The sequence below is a fragment of the Cervus elaphus genome, chromosome 23 (assembly GCF_910594005.1).
Source record: "Cervus elaphus chromosome 23, mCerEla1.1, whole genome shotgun sequence".
Lineage (NCBI taxonomy): Eukaryota > Metazoa > Chordata > Mammalia > Artiodactyla > Cervidae > Cervus > Cervus elaphus.
The window spans coordinates 49136144-49151937 of NC_057837.1; positions in this window are offsets into that span (position 1 = coordinate 49136144).

A 15794-nucleotide genomic window follows, 5' to 3' on the forward strand; every position below is an offset into this window, starting at 1 on the left:
TGCATGAAATATTTTTTTTCCAGCCCTTCGCTTTTAGTCTGTATGTGTCTCTTGTTTTGAGGTGGGTCTCTTGTAGACAGCATATATAGGGGTCTTGTTTTTGTATCCATTCAGCCAATCTTTGTCTCTTGGTTGGGGCATTCAACCCATTTACATTTAAGGTAATTATTGATAGGTGTGGTCCCATTGCCATTTACTTTGTTGTTTTGGGTTCACGTTTATACAACCTTTCTGCATTTCCTGTCTAGAGAAGATCCTTTAGCATTTGTTGAAGAGCTGGTTTGGTGGTGCTGAATTCTCTCAGCTTTTGCTTGTCTGTAAAGCTTTTGAATTCTCCTTCATATCTGAATGAGATCCTTGCTGGGTACAGTAATCTAGGTTGTAGGTTATTCTCTTTCATTACTTTAAGTATGTCCTGCCATTCCCTTCTGGCCTGGAGGGTTTCTATTGATAGATCAGCTGTTATCCTTATGGGGATCCCTTTGTGTGTTATTTGTTGTTTCTCCCTTGCTGCTTTTAATATTTGTTCTTTGTGTTTGATCTTTGTTAATTTGATTAATATGTGTCTTGGGGTGTTTCGCCTTGGGTTTATCCTGTTTGGGACTCTCTGGGTTTCTTGGACTTGGGTGGCTATTTCCTTCCCCATTTTAGGGAAGTTTTCAGCTATTATCTCCTCGAGTATTTTCTCATGGCCTTTCTTTTTGCCTTCTTCTTCTGGGACTCCTATGATTCGAATGTTGGGGCATTTCACATTGTCCCAGAGGTCCCTGAGATTGTCCTCATTTCTTTTGATTCTTTTTTCCTCTCTGCTTCATTTATTTCCACCATTTTATCTTCTACCTCATTTATCCTATCTTCTGTCTCTGTTATTCTACTCTTGGTTCCCTCCAAAGTGTTTTTGATCTCATTCATTGCATTATTCATTTTTAATTGACTCTTTTTTATTTCTTCTAGGTCTTTATTAAACATTTCTTGCATCTTCTCAATCTTTGTCTCCAGGCTATTTATCTGTAACTCCATTTTGTTTTCAAGATTTTGGATCATTTTTATTATCATTATTCTAAATTCTTTTTCAGGTAGATTCCCTATCTCCCCCTCTTTTGTTTGAGTTGGTGGGCATTTTTCATGTTCCTTTACCTGTTGGGTATTTTCTGCCTTTTCATCTTGTTTAGATGCTGTGTCTGGAGTGGGCTTTCTGTATTCTGGAGGTCTGTGGTTCTTTTTTATTGTGGAGGTTTTACCCAGTGGGTGGGGTTGGACGATTGGCTTGTCAAGGTTTCCTGGTTAGGGAAGCTTGCGTCAGTGTTCTGGTGCATGGAACTAGATTTCTTCTCTCTGGAGTGCAATGGAGTGCCCAGTAATGAGTTTTGAGATGGGTCTATGTGTTAGGTGTGACCTTGGGCAGCCTGTATGTTGACGTTCAGGGCTATGTTCCTGCGTTGCTGGAGAATTTGCGTGTTATGTCTTGCTCTAAAACTTATTGGCTCTTGGGTGGTGGTTGGTTTCAGTGTAGGTATGGAGGCTCTTGGACGGTCTCTTATTACTTAATGTTCCACCTAGTCAGGAGTTTTCTGGTGTTCTCAGGATTTGAGCTTAAATCTCCTGCCTCTGGATTTCAGTTTTATTCTTCCAGTAGTCTCAAGACTTCTCCAACTATTCAGCACTGATAATAAAACTTCTAGGTTAATGGTGAAAAGATTCTCCCCCGTGAGGGACACCCAGAGAGGTTCACAGAGTTACATGAAGAAGAGGAGAGGGAGGAGGGAGATAGAGATGAGCAGGAGGAGAAAAGAGGGGGACTCAAGAAGAGAGGGACAGATCTACGCAGTTGTCTGTTCCCAAAGTGTTCTCCGTAGCCCAGAACACCCACAGAGATTCATAGAATTGGATTGAGAAGAGAAGGGGAAAGGAGGAAATAGAGGTGTTCTGAGGTAGAAAATGAAGAGTCAAGATTGGAAGAGAGTAATCAACACACTCCTGAATAAAAATGGGAACTGAATATTGGATTCTTAAATGTCCACAATTTATATCATATACTGAAAAACAAGATTAAAAATCTAGAGTAGAGGTTAAACTCTTTAAAATACAATATTAAAAACAAAAACCAAAACACAAAAAATTTTTAGAAATATATATGAAGTTCGGTTTAAAAATAAGGCTTCTCTCTTTTTTTTTTTTGCAAGGTTATAGTGTAATGAAAATGAAAATTAAGGAGTAGTAGAGGAGTAATAGAGGACTTTAAAAGTAAATAAGAGAAAAAGAAAAAGAGAAAAAGGAAGAGAAAAAGGAAAAAAAAAAACAAGAAAAAAAATTTTTTTCCTAATTAAAAAAATTGTAAAAATCTATGAAAATGAAAGTTAAGGAGTAATGGGGGAGTAATAGAGAATTTTAAAAGAAAATAAAAGAGAAAAAAGAAAAAAAAATTTTTTTAATTAAAAAAAAAAAAAGTAAAAATATATCTAGGAATTTCTCTGGAGTTGTTGTGGTCAGTGTGGGTTCGGTTCAGTTTCAGACAGCTCCTCATTCCAGCTTACACTTCTCGATATCTACAGGCCCCTTCCAGTGTAGTCGGTGTTATCTACAGGGATTTTAATCTGTTGCACTGGTCCCTTCGGAAGCGGTTCCCTTTGTTTATTTGGCTTCTGTTTGCCGGTCTCTTCAGTGCCCAATTTCCACCCTGACACAGGCGGGCGGAGGTGATCTCTTATTCAGGTTGTTAGTTCCGTCGCGCTGCGGGGAGGGGCTGGCGCTGCTTTCCCCGTCTACACTGCTCAGGCTCCCGGCTGCTCTATATGGAGCGTGCCCTGCGCTGCGCGGTTCCAGCCCTCAGGTGTGCCACAAAAGCACGGCCCAAGCAGCTCAGGCAGCCAGGAGCTTGACGGGTGCACTCTCCCGGGGTGTGGTACGCCTTCTCCCCTCCGCAGCCCCAGTCTCAGTTTCGGGTGCGTGCACCTTCTCCCCTCTGTGTCCCCAGCCCCAGTCCCGCGCTGGTCGAGTGCATGCACCCTGTGTCTAGCTGCGACCCTCCCAGTGGATGTCGACCATCCAGAATCTCAGGAAGTCTTTGGTTAGAAACTGGAGGCCTGTTTGCAGTGCAGCAGGGGATGCAGTCCTTGGGGCCGAGCCTGCCCCTTTCCCCTCACCCCCTGCCTCCTGCCTCCGGCGGGGCTGGGCCGGTCCGCAGCCTGCGAGCTCTTCTCTGGACTTGCTCAGACCCTTTGTTCTGCGAACGGCCGGCAGCGTGTTCGGGCCGGTTAATTTTCTCTCTCTCTCTTGCTATCCCACAGTTTAAGTTGGTAACTCACAAAAGCTCCCTCCGATTGTCCTCAGGGCACTCAGGCCCGGTCCTTACCCTAAGCAATGCCGCCCGCTCCTCTCCGTTCCGCCCCCACTTGCTGGTGGCGGATGCGGGTGTCTGGGGTACTTTTCTGCTGGGAGTTGCTTTTAGGCACGTAATCTGTGGGTTTTATTTATTCTTCCTCTCCCAGTCAGGTTGCCCTCCGAGATTCAAAAACTTCCCCCAGACACGCCAGTGCGAGAGTCTCCTGGTATTTGGAAACTTCCTCTATTAAGACTCCCTTCCCAGGATGGATCTCCGTCCTTAGCTCTTTTGTCTCTCTTTTTATCTTTTATATTTTGTCCTACCTCCTTTCGAAGACAATGGGCTGCTTTTCTGGGAGCCTGATGACCTCAGCTAACGATCAGAGATTGTTTTGTGAAGTTTGCTCTGCGTTCAATTGTTCTTTCGATGAATTTGTAGGGGAGAGAGTGGTCTCCCCGTCCTATTCCTCCGCCATCTTGGCTTCTCCTCCGATATAAATTTTTTATTTCCAGTGATCAGAATGAGGTATGTCTCACATACTCCTTAGAAAGGAAGACAATGGCAAGCAACTGAGTCTTTTGTATTATTGAAAAAAGTAAGACTGAAACATAGCAGAACTTCTTCAAAGTTGAGTGTCAATAGGATTTTCCCCTCTGCTTTCAAGACTCTATCTCAAGGAAGACTGAGTCCCCAGGGTATGAAGACTCTTATTTGGCCTTAAGCTTACAGTTTGTGCTTTCCATATGTATATCCCCATCCTGTACTCCCAGATGTCCAAGCTGGGTTTAGAAAAGGAAGAGGAATTGCCAAAATCTGCTGGCTCATAAAGAAATCTAGGCAATTCCAGAAAAATATATACCTCTGTTTCATTGACTACTTCAAAGCCTTTGTTTGACTGTGTGGATCATAATAAACTGTGGAAAGGTCTTAAACAGATGTGAATACCAGACTGTCTTACCTGTCTCCTGAGAAACCTGTATGCAGATCAAGAGGCAACAGTTAGAACCCTGTACAGAACAACTGATTGGCTCAAGATTGAGAAAGGAGTGTGACAAGGCTGTCTGCTGTCACCCTGTTTGTTTAATCTATACACCGAGCACATTGTGAGAAATGCTGGGCTGGAGGAGGCGGGAGAACTACCAACAACCTCAGAAATGCAGATGATACCACTCTAATGGCAGAAAGCAAAGAGGAACTAAAGAGCCTCTTGATGACAGTGAAGGAGGATAGTGAAAGAGCGGGCTTAAAACTAAATATTAAAAAAAACTAAGATCATGGCATCCAGCCCCATTACTTCATGGCAAATAGAGGGGGGAAATGTGGAAGTAGTGACAGATTTCTTCTTCTTGGGCTCTAAAATCACTGTGGATGGTGACTGCAGCCATTAAATCAGAAGACATTTGCTTCTTGGCAGGAAAGCTATGACAAACCTAGACAGTGGATTGAAAAGCAGACACCACTCTGCTGACTATACTCTGTATAGTCAAGGCTATGGTCTTCCCAGTGGTCACATGTAGTTATGAGAGCTGGACCCTAAAGAAAGCAGAGTGCCGAAGAATTGATGCCTTCGAACTGTGTGCTGGAAAAGACTCCTGAGATTCCCTTGGACAGCAAGGAGATAAAACCAGACAATCTTAAGGGAAATCAACCCTGAATACTCATTGGAGGAACTGATGTTGAAGCTGAAACTCCAGTGTTTTTGTCATTTAATGTGAGCAGCTGACTCATTGGAAAAGTCCCTGAGGCTGGGAAAGATTTAGGGCAGAAGGAGAAGAGGGCATCAGAAGATGAGATGGCTGGATGGCATCATTGATGCAATGGACATGAGCTTGGGCAAACTTTGGGAGATGGTGAGGGACAAAGAGCACTGGCCTGCTGCAGTCCATAGAGTCACAAAGAGTCAGACACAACTGGGCAACTGAACAACAATTACATCCTGTACTTTGAACTTCCCTGGTGGCTCAGCCAGTGAAGAGTCTGCCTGCAATGTAGGAGACCTGGGTTCGATTCCCAGGTCAGGAAGATCCCCTGGAGAAGGAAAGGGCAACACACTCCAGGCTTCTTGTCTGGAAAATTCCATGGACGTGGAGGAGCCTGGCGGGCTACAGTCCATGTGGTTGCAGAGTCGCACACAACTGAGTGACTAACATCCTGACCTACTGTCTTTCAATCATACTATGTCACCAGTAGGTGGCAACAGTGAGTGCAATAGAACAGGGGGGGAAAAAAGAAAAGACAGGAGGTCAAGATCTCTGCAGATAACTAGGAGGGTGACAGGCCACTGTGTGCAGAAGGGAAAAGACTGCTATTTATTTTTTTAAAACTGTGTCTTACTGCTCTACCCTACCTCTCCAAAAGCCCATTTTCTTTCTTCTGTCAACATTGATTTGCACTACAATCCTTTATTACTCAGAGTTTCTTTTAACAGCCTGTAGATCTTTTCCTTTACATCGAGGGAAGGGTGGTTTGCCAGCATTTGTTAGAGTTATTTTCTGACTTGCCTGCCCATATGAGCCTCTTAAAACAACTCTGAAGGCAAGTGTCATGGAATACTTAGAAGACTTAGCAAGTGATAACTAATTTGACCTGTTGTGTAGAGAATCAGAAAGCTAGGAAGGGATGAGGAGGTTATTTGCCAACATGTAAGAACAAAAGAAACCATGGTGTTGAAAGCTAGCAGCAGCTGCGGTCAGTGGGCTTCACTTGCACTGACTCTCCCAGATGGAAAGTCCCATTTCTTAATGGATTCCATCTCAGAGAGAGGGAATTGTAACTCTCACTGGTCTCTGTGATTTCACAGCTAGAGTCATGATAGAAAATATGGCAGAGTGAACCATGCTTGGATTTGTCATATGCACAATAAGGATCTCATGCTTTCTTTTTCAGTTTCAAGAGACACATTTTTTGAAGAAAGATCAACTGGGAGCAAGTGTTCTTGAGGGAACATGTGTTCCATATGATGCAGACCCTTGGAAGGGCATCCTTTTCAGGCTGTGGATAGGACAAGCCATCATGAGTAAGGCTGAATTCACCACGTGCTTGGGTCTACTCTGAGCTCCAAATTATGTTATAAACTGAAAAACTTAGTGAGACTTTAACCAGCACAATGCATCAAAGGAAATAAATACAAAAAATGTGAGCACGTGGTTGTAGCACAGGCTTCGCAGGGCACCTCTAAAGAATGAAACTTTCATGTTCTTGTGAAAGCAGGAGTGTGAGAATTTTGCAGAAACTTCTTGCCTCTATCCCACTTCGAGTCTGAATATCTTTCTGAGATACAATTCCAGTCAAATGTGAGGGCTCGTCTCACTTCACTTGCTTTCAAAGATCAACAACTTGTCATATTTTTAAGGAGATGGGCACTGTATTTCCTTCTGCACCTATAAAAGCTCATTGTAGGAGGTCCAGCTATGGGTTTGACTTTGCCTGTAATTAACATTTAAACTTCTAAGTAACAAAATTTTTGCATTTCCATTTAGTCATCTGTTAAATAGGATAATGATTCCATCATGGATATACTACAGAATATATAGTAGTAACTAATTATGACTATTATTTCTTCATGTGCTAATTGCTAGACCATGTGGCTTGGCGCTTTACCCATCTATCTGAGAAAAGCTGGAGTCTTACCATCACCTGTCAGGTCCTATTATGACCTCACTCCTTTATCTCTAACCTCTGAGCTCCAACTCTCCTTTCACTCGTTTGACACATTTCAGCACACTGGCTCCTTGCGATGTCTGGAGTGTGCTGGGGTCTTTACATTGTCTGTTCCCTCTGCCTGGACTGCTTTTCCCTGATTTGCGCATGGTCAAATTTTTTACCACCTTCTATTATCTGTTCAAATACTACCTTCTCAAGGAAGTCTACATGGACCACACTTTTTAAAATTGTGTCCTGTTCCCCCCACTCAAACTCCTAGCATTGCTCATAACCCATGTCTGGCTCTACATTTTCTGTATTCCAAAGCACCTAATTGCCTATTAATTATGATTAGTGCTTATTGTCTATTTCCCTCAACAGGAATTCCATGAGGGTAAGTATTTTTGTTTGATTTTTCTCTGTGAAGTATTCCAAGTATCTTGAAGGTATCTCATGTACAAAGGGATTCTGTTTAATACTTGGTAAATGAATGGCGACACTATAGTCCTGCAGTTAGGTACCCACACACCATGTACACTTTCATACACACATATACTCACACACACACACACACACACATGAATCTGCTTGCTCTCACACACACATCTCTCACAAATTCTCACATGCACACTCATACTCACGTAAAGGATTTAGGTTTATTTTAGATTTTGATGAGGTTGGTTAATAACTTATTTTGTATTTTCACTACACAGGTAGTACAATTAGAAATACTTAAATATATGTTTAGGTGAATTGGCTAGGTTTTTTTTTTCCTGTAACTATATATTTTTTGAAGATTTAATTATGGCTGCCCTGGATTTTTGTTGCTGCATGTGGGCTTTCTGTAATTGCAGTGAGCAGGGGCTTCTCTTCATTGTGGTGCACAGGGTTTCCCATTGTGGTGGCTTTTTTTGTTGTGGAGCATAAATTCTAGACATAAGGTCTTCAGTAGTTGCTGTGCCTGGGCTTAGTAGCCCAGGCTAAACGGTTCTATGGCATATGAGATTTTCCTGGACCAGAGATCGAACCCATGTCCCCTTCATTGCCAGGTGAATTTTTAACCACTAGACCACCAGGGAAGCCCCAGAACTATTTTTATAAAAGAAAATGCTTTATATTTATACAGAAGTATATCTCATTATGCAGGTAGTTTTTAGAGAGCATTACATTTCTAATATGAAATAACTGTGAAGTAATCAGTATGATTATGAAAAAATCAGAACATAGGAGTATTTCATAAGAGAAATGTGGTTTTAATGTTTTTAGTATAAAGTCAGAATAATAGCAGACACCTGAGCCATTCCAAAGAAACACTCTGCTAGCCTCGGTTGAATGAATAGATAAGGATCATTTATAATTAACACACTGTATACAGTTGGGTGGTTGTAAACGTGTTTGAAAACAATTTGCTCTCTTAAGTAAATTTGAACACCTTCCACCTTCACTTTTGTTTACATTATCAATTTGTCTAAACAATCGATTGCTAATGCTGACCATGTCTCAGATCCTCATTCGAACTCCAGATTCTGGATTGCTTTGAGAACTAGTAGAACAAAAGTAATGCTTAGCAAAATAATATTGGGTTGGCCATAAAGTTCATTTGGGTCCTTATGTAAGATGTCATGGAAACACGTGAAGGAACTTGTTTGCCAATCTAATATATATTTACAACATATAAAAATACATATGTATATTTTTTCTCTCAGACCCAGATAACAGAATTTATCTGAAGGAGATGAATTGTCAGAATAGAATAGGGTAAAAAGAATTACAAAGGAAAATCACCTTTGACTTAAAACTGATTATGGTGATATTTCACATTAAAGAGGATTCTTGCAGAGTGTAGATTTGTTTAGTCATTACAATCATCATTTTCAAAACCACATATTCTGCATTATATTTATACTAGGTTTTGTCTACTAGCAAATGAAGAGAAGGCCCCTGGACTTTTGGAAACATTCAAGCTATCTACAGAATTAGTCTTGAAGTGGGGCAAGAGGATATAGGCTTACTTGAAAAATGGTTATTCATAGCTGTCATTGGATTCCTAGTCAACATATCTGAACATTTGGATTTCTTTGATGAGCTCAGACTTTTTCTTCTTGCCACTTACCAACATATTTCCAGAATTTGGGGAATAAATGAGTTCAGTTTCAAAGGTGATAAAATGTTGTGAACTTTAGAGGAAAAATTCAACGTGGAAGTATATGGTTACAAAATGATTATTGTGAATATTTAATCAGAGTAAACAAGTTTTGTGCCCTTGGATAATTTTTTAAATTAGTAGGGTCTTAAATGAAGGCTTAATAGTGGATGAAGAGTAGCTGAATTTATATTAAAATTGTATATGAAATATATAGCAGCTTATGATATTATGCAAAGATAGTGTCATGCATATTCATCAAGTTTTTCCATAGTTGCTTATTTGAGGCTCCAGGAGTTGGTAAATATTAAAGGTATGAAATGTATTGTGTTATTACAAAGACTGTAACTTTTTTTATGTTTTCTATTTCTTAATGGCCTCTGATCATTTGACCAATGGGACTTGTTAAATAGAAGATGAAAGACATCTGACATTTTGCTCGGTAGTTTTTCATCTCCTGTGCCATACAATTTGAAAATAATATTTATAATTTTTTCCACTTTCAAATAATATATGCCCTCTTATGGAAAACATGTAAATATATGAAAAGTATAAAAAACAAAAACACTGATCCTATTGCTCAAAATTAATAATATTAATATTTTAATATGTTTTACTTCTATTACTACATTTTACATATTATATATCATTTTGTGTTTGTTTCACTTCACATTATTATTTTGCATATCATGAGATTCACATTTTGTTTGGCATAATATGAGTTCTTCCTAAATATGTCTTGTAATACTCTGTCAGAATGGATAATTAATAGCATAAATTACTAAATTTTTTTACATTTCAACAATATTGTGTAGGAAAAACATACTATAGATGATGAAAATACATGAAACCTAAAAGCAAAGCTTCATTTATTATTGATGACTACTATGAACATATTAAGTGCTCATGGAATGTCTCTTTGCTTCTTGATTCTCCAGCACTCTTGAGACAGTCTTTTAAAACTATAATCTAGATATTGGAATTAAATTTTTGAAAGTTGTATTTCAGACCAGGAGGCTTACTGGGAAATAAAACCTCTAAGTCATAGAAATCCATTGATCTCCTAGAGAAAATTTACATATTTTAGGTTTTTCTACATTAATGTTATACCTGAAGGTAGGCTGAGAATGATGAACTTCCAAGGACTATTTTTTGTAGTATAGTGTTAAGTGAAATAGACTATATCTCCAGTGTCTGGAACACACACTTAACTTTGCACTTATGAGTTAGAAATATTTAGAAAGGAAAGATGCTATTTTCTGAATTTCTCTGTGTTTATCTCTATGTTAATCATTTGCATTTTCCTTCTAATTTAATTTTCTTTGGGTTTCAGGATAGGAAAAACTACAATTTTCCAGTCTGTTGAAACTTTTGAATTAGGCTGCAAGCCTTTTAGCACACCAGTACCCTCACCTTTCAGGATATCACATAACCCTTGTTCTTAATAGGGAAGACAAAACAAAACAAAGATATAAAACCCTCTAATGAAATAGCACAACACTCTTAGATGGGATGTCTCTCTTTGTTATTTCTGAATAAGTCAAAGTAACACATGGTTAGTGGGATGTTTTAGCTGCTGAGGTAGCAATTTTTTGCACCCAGGAATTTGAGACTTTTGGATTTGCAGACTTTACCCTGACCACTGTGTCCCCTAGGTTGATATCCTAAAGCCTCAAGTATGCTTTTGAGGCAATTAAAAAGGTATTGATACAACTGAGAATGTGCATTAATTCCTCTTATTCAGAGTTACGAAAGAAGACAAGGTCATGAGTTCTTGCTTGGAAATTGTAGGGTTCCTGATGTAAACATTTCAGACCTGTAAGACACTTGAGGCAGTTCTTCCCTGTCCAAACCAATCTTTATTTTCTGAAGAGTAAAGTCTCAGTTTGCTTAGGAACATGGTTCAGTTTGCCTGTCAGTCCCAATATATGCCTCTTGACTCTGTGTAATTATAATAGCATCTCCTCGCACTTTCAAGAGTTTCTGGTTTAAAGGATAAATTATAGAGCTACTTTACTAATGAGGGGGTAGCCTCAAGCTTTGACAGAGCTGCACAAGTTTTTAAGTAGATCAAACTAAGTATGTGGCAGTGTTCAGAGATGGACCCTTATAACTTCCCAACTAGGGTTAAATTTATTATACTGAAGCTGTTCATGATTTCAGAGGAGTGAAATAAACACAGAAACTTCTAGATTTTTGACTAAGCAGTGCCTGTTTCATGATGTTAGTCATGCTCTCATTTTGAGAACTTCTGCCATTCACAGTGTTTCATGCTGGAAGACAAAGATGGAGGGTGCACCTTCCCCATCTGCAACCATTCACTTTTTCTTCTCAATATATAACTTATTTTTTATATATTCCAGATTTTTTTCACAGTAAAAAAAGGGGTGGAGTAGAAAATTAATTTGAAATACAAAATTCACAGAAAAAGATTGTGTGATGTAGGGATGAGTTTATCATTTTTTTCATCAGGGGGCACAAGACCACTCTTTGACAATAAAACTGGAAGGTAATCCTGTCAGAAGGGAGAAACTGCATCTTCATTTATGCTCGAGAACCTTGCTACTCAGTGGGTCCATAAACCATGAGGGTCATCTGCTTATTGCTGGAAATGCAGAGTTGGGAGATGGCAGGGCTCCTGTGAGGCCCTCCTAACTTGATCCTAGTTAATTTGCCACAGTGAGTGATTGCACCAGGAACTGAGTCACTGAACTGGAGGCAGCACCAAAGTTGACCTTGATGCGGAGGAGGCATCAAAAAATAATTTCCTATTGAGATACTAGCTTCAGAGAGTTTCTGCTTTCAAGCCACTGTGAAGGAAGATTAAAGTGTACAAAAGATTGACCAGAACTGTGTTCAGTTCTGTGTTCTAAGCACATAATAAAATCCTGAAGCAGGAATCTTCTGGGGAAGTGGAGGGGATGACCTGTATCACTTCCTTTCATTTGGAGAAATATGTAACTGGAACTAGACAGTAAGGGTAAAATCAGGGTAAGAAAACAGAGAAAGGTAAATGAGATTAAAATAACAAGGAATGCGTCATGTCAGTCAGAGTCATGATATCCCAACATTGCTTAAGCCAAGGTTAGAGGCATCAAGGGGGCTTCCCTAATGGCCCAGTAGTAAAGAACCTGACTGCCAATGCAGGCAACATGGGTTTGATCCCTGGGTCAGAAAGATGCCCTGGAGAAGTATGGGTACCCACTCCAGTATTCTTGCCTGGGATCCCATGGACAGAGGAGCCTGATGGGCTAAAGTTCATGGGGTGGCAAAGAGTTGGACACGACTTAGTGACTAAACAACAGAAGAGAAATCTAGTAGGTAAGAATGAAGTTATGTATTAATATGCATCATTGAAATTAGATTCACCAGGACCTTCTGAAGGAGAAGTTAATAAGAACTTCCAGAAGATGTTATTTCTAGTACTCCAAGTTTTCCAGGAACTTGTTGTTGTTCAGTCACTAATTCATGTCCAGCTCTTTGCAATCCCATTGACTACAGCATGCCAGGCTTCTCTGTCCTTCACTATCTTCCAGAGTTTGCTCAAAATCATGTCCATTGAGTCCGTGATGCTATCTAACCATCTTATCCTCTGCCACCCTCATCTCCTTTTGTTTTCAATCTTTCCCAACATGAGGGTCTTTTTCAATGAGCCAGCTCTTTGCATCAGGTGGCCTAAGTATTGGAACTTCAGCATCAGTCCTTCCAGCGATGATTCAGGGTTGGTTTCCTTTAGGATTGACTGGTTTGGTCTCCTTGAAGTCCAAAATACTCTCAAGAGTCTTCTCCAGCATTAAAATGCAAAGGCATCAATTCTCCAATGCTCAGCTTTCTTTATGGTCCAACTCTCACATCCATACATGGTTACTGGAAAAACCATAGCCTTGACTATATGGACCTTTGTCAGTAAAGTGATGTCTTTGCTTTTTAATATGTTGTCTAGGTTCATCATAGCTTTCCTTCAAAGGAACAAGTGTCTTTTAATTTCATGGCTGCAGTCACCATCTGCAGTGATTTTGGATCCCAAGAAAATAAAATCTGTCACTGCTTCTATTATTTTCAGGAATAATTGGATCAAAATGATAAGATAGTGGCTTCTCACTCCTTGCTTTTCCTCAACACCAAAAATGGGAAAATACATATTAAAAACACACGTTTGTAAGAGTCAGTCAAGTAGAACCACCTGTAGCAATGGTGAGTCACCATTTTAAATTACTTGTCAACTCTCAGAACCTTGTGGTCACTATGAATGACACCACCTTTCCTGGAACATGCCCCAAAGATAGTCAGCCCCAAAGGGCATTGTTTTCTGTCTACCTTTTAAGACACCGAACTTTTTCTCTCCCTTTTAGAACACCGAGCATTCAAAATGCACTTTTCCTTTGTGCACCTGCAGTTCTGAGTCAACAAAAATTGCCAACCCAGGGTGATAAGCTCCATATAAATAATTAATGACATGGAACTAATTACTCCTGCATTAGGCCACCTGCACCCTCCAAGCTCAAGAGCCCCAGGTGTGAAAATTGCAGGGGCAACTAATTGTGAGCTGCATCTCATCACGTAAACCCTGCTGAGGAGGTCCTGGCTATTTCCTGCTCACTTTTTTTTTCAAGGTTCAGCAGGCTGAGCATGGGTGAGACCGGCAGCATTTGTGACTATCTCAGAAAGCAAACCAGATAACACAGTGGCTCTTGAAAACCGAGCCCTTCAAGGCAACCAGGAGGTAATAGGGATTAAGTTTAATTAGAGGAAAATGTGCCTTGAAGGGTACGGTTGGAAATTGTCCCTTGAGGTATGTGAAACCTCCTGCAAGAGCAGTAGGTGAGAACGCTGTACTCAGGAGCTATGAGACTTAGTAGATTCAGATAGAAGAGTTCAGGACTTCAGTCTCCAAAGGTGTTGATTAAATTACCGTATATCTGTATATCTGAAGTTTTTATTTTGGTGGGGATTTTGTTTCAGCGTGTTGGTGCTCTGTGTGCGTGTGTGTGTGTATGATATAGACTCCTCTAAACAAGATCTTAAAATCTTGTTTAAAAGGAATCAATGGAAGTTCTGAGGCTGTCTTGTACTCAGTGTTATTTTGTTTGGCTTTGGAACGTGGAATAAAAAGAAAAAAAAAAACATGATGTAAGTTACTACCACTACCAACTTCAAATTCATATTTGATTTTGTTTGCAAAGCATCATCTGAAGATTCGGCTCCTCACTTAATGATAGCTTCATGGTTTGAAGGTGATGAGTTGAAGAGAGAAATATTTATGATAGAATAGAAATAAGGATTCTAAAAGTATTTGAAAAAACATTCCAGCTGGGTTTGTCCAACTATGCATTTTCCCTTCTACACACACACACACACACACACAATTTTATGTGAATTAGATCCTAAAGTGCCTATTGTTTTCCTATTGTAAGCTTAAAAATTAAAAAAAAAACACCTTTTTTTTTTTGCTTAACTCCACTATCCACCTCTCTTCTTCCTCTTCAACCTGCAACTGAGTCTGACATCCTACAGTTTTCTCTATGCTCATTATTATATTTACATCTTTAAATAAATACATACATAGTGGTCTCTAATCTAATCATATTTAATTAACAGGCTTTATGAGTAGTTTTAGGTTTACATAAATATTGAGTGGAAAGTACAGAATGATTCCATATACCTTTCAACTCTTTTACCCTATTGGTAACATCTTGTATTAGTGTGGTACATTTGTTACAATTGCACCAATGTTAATGTATAGCAATAATGCATTATTATTAGCTAAAATCCATACTTAGGTTTCTCTCTTGTGTTGTATATTCTATGGGGTTTGACAAATATGAAATGGCATGTGTCCGCTATAATGGTGCCATACAGAAGAGACTCATTGCCCTACAACTTCTAATCATGTCTTTACAAAAGTTGGATATAAGCTGCATCTTGCTTTTCTCTTGGTAGCTTCAAGTTAACTGGCTGGGTGGAGTCACCTTATTTCTTTCAATTGCTGTGTTATTTTCTATGGTCTATCTCTGCCAGAGTTTATTCCACAGTTCCCCTTGTGGAGTAGAATTCACATTGTACCTTTGTGCTTCCTATGCTTTTATACCTACTTGATTAAGTCTTAGGAGTAAGGCTGCAAGATCAAAGCTATGTGCACTATTAATTTTAATAAGTATTGTCACATGACTTTTAAAGAAAGCTACATCAAGTGACATGTCCATGAGCCATATGTGAGTACTTTTTTGGCCCCAATCCCCACCAGAATCAGATTTTGTTTTTTTTAAACAGTTGATATTTTTAAACACTTGGTAATTTTTGCTTGAGAAGGACATGCAACATACTAGTTACTTATGTTGGCCCTGAATTCTGATTAGGGGAGAGTTCTGTAATGATTCTATTATATCACAGGGCTGATTGAGTGATTAGACAAATACTGAACATAATAGGCTTAACTTCTGTCTGCCTCAGACAAAGCATTCAATCAAGAACAGTTTTTATTAGAAAAAAACTGACAGAGTAATTGTCAGACTTTGGGAGCAATAACAAGGAATATCTATTGATTATGTATATTCCTGGATGGACTGTAGAATTCTGCCAAATTTGATGATAACTAGGAGAGATACAAAGCAGGTTAAAACATTCCCCTCAATGCCAAAGCACAGAATATAGAGCCCCCAAACAGAAGGCCTCTTCTGATCACTATTT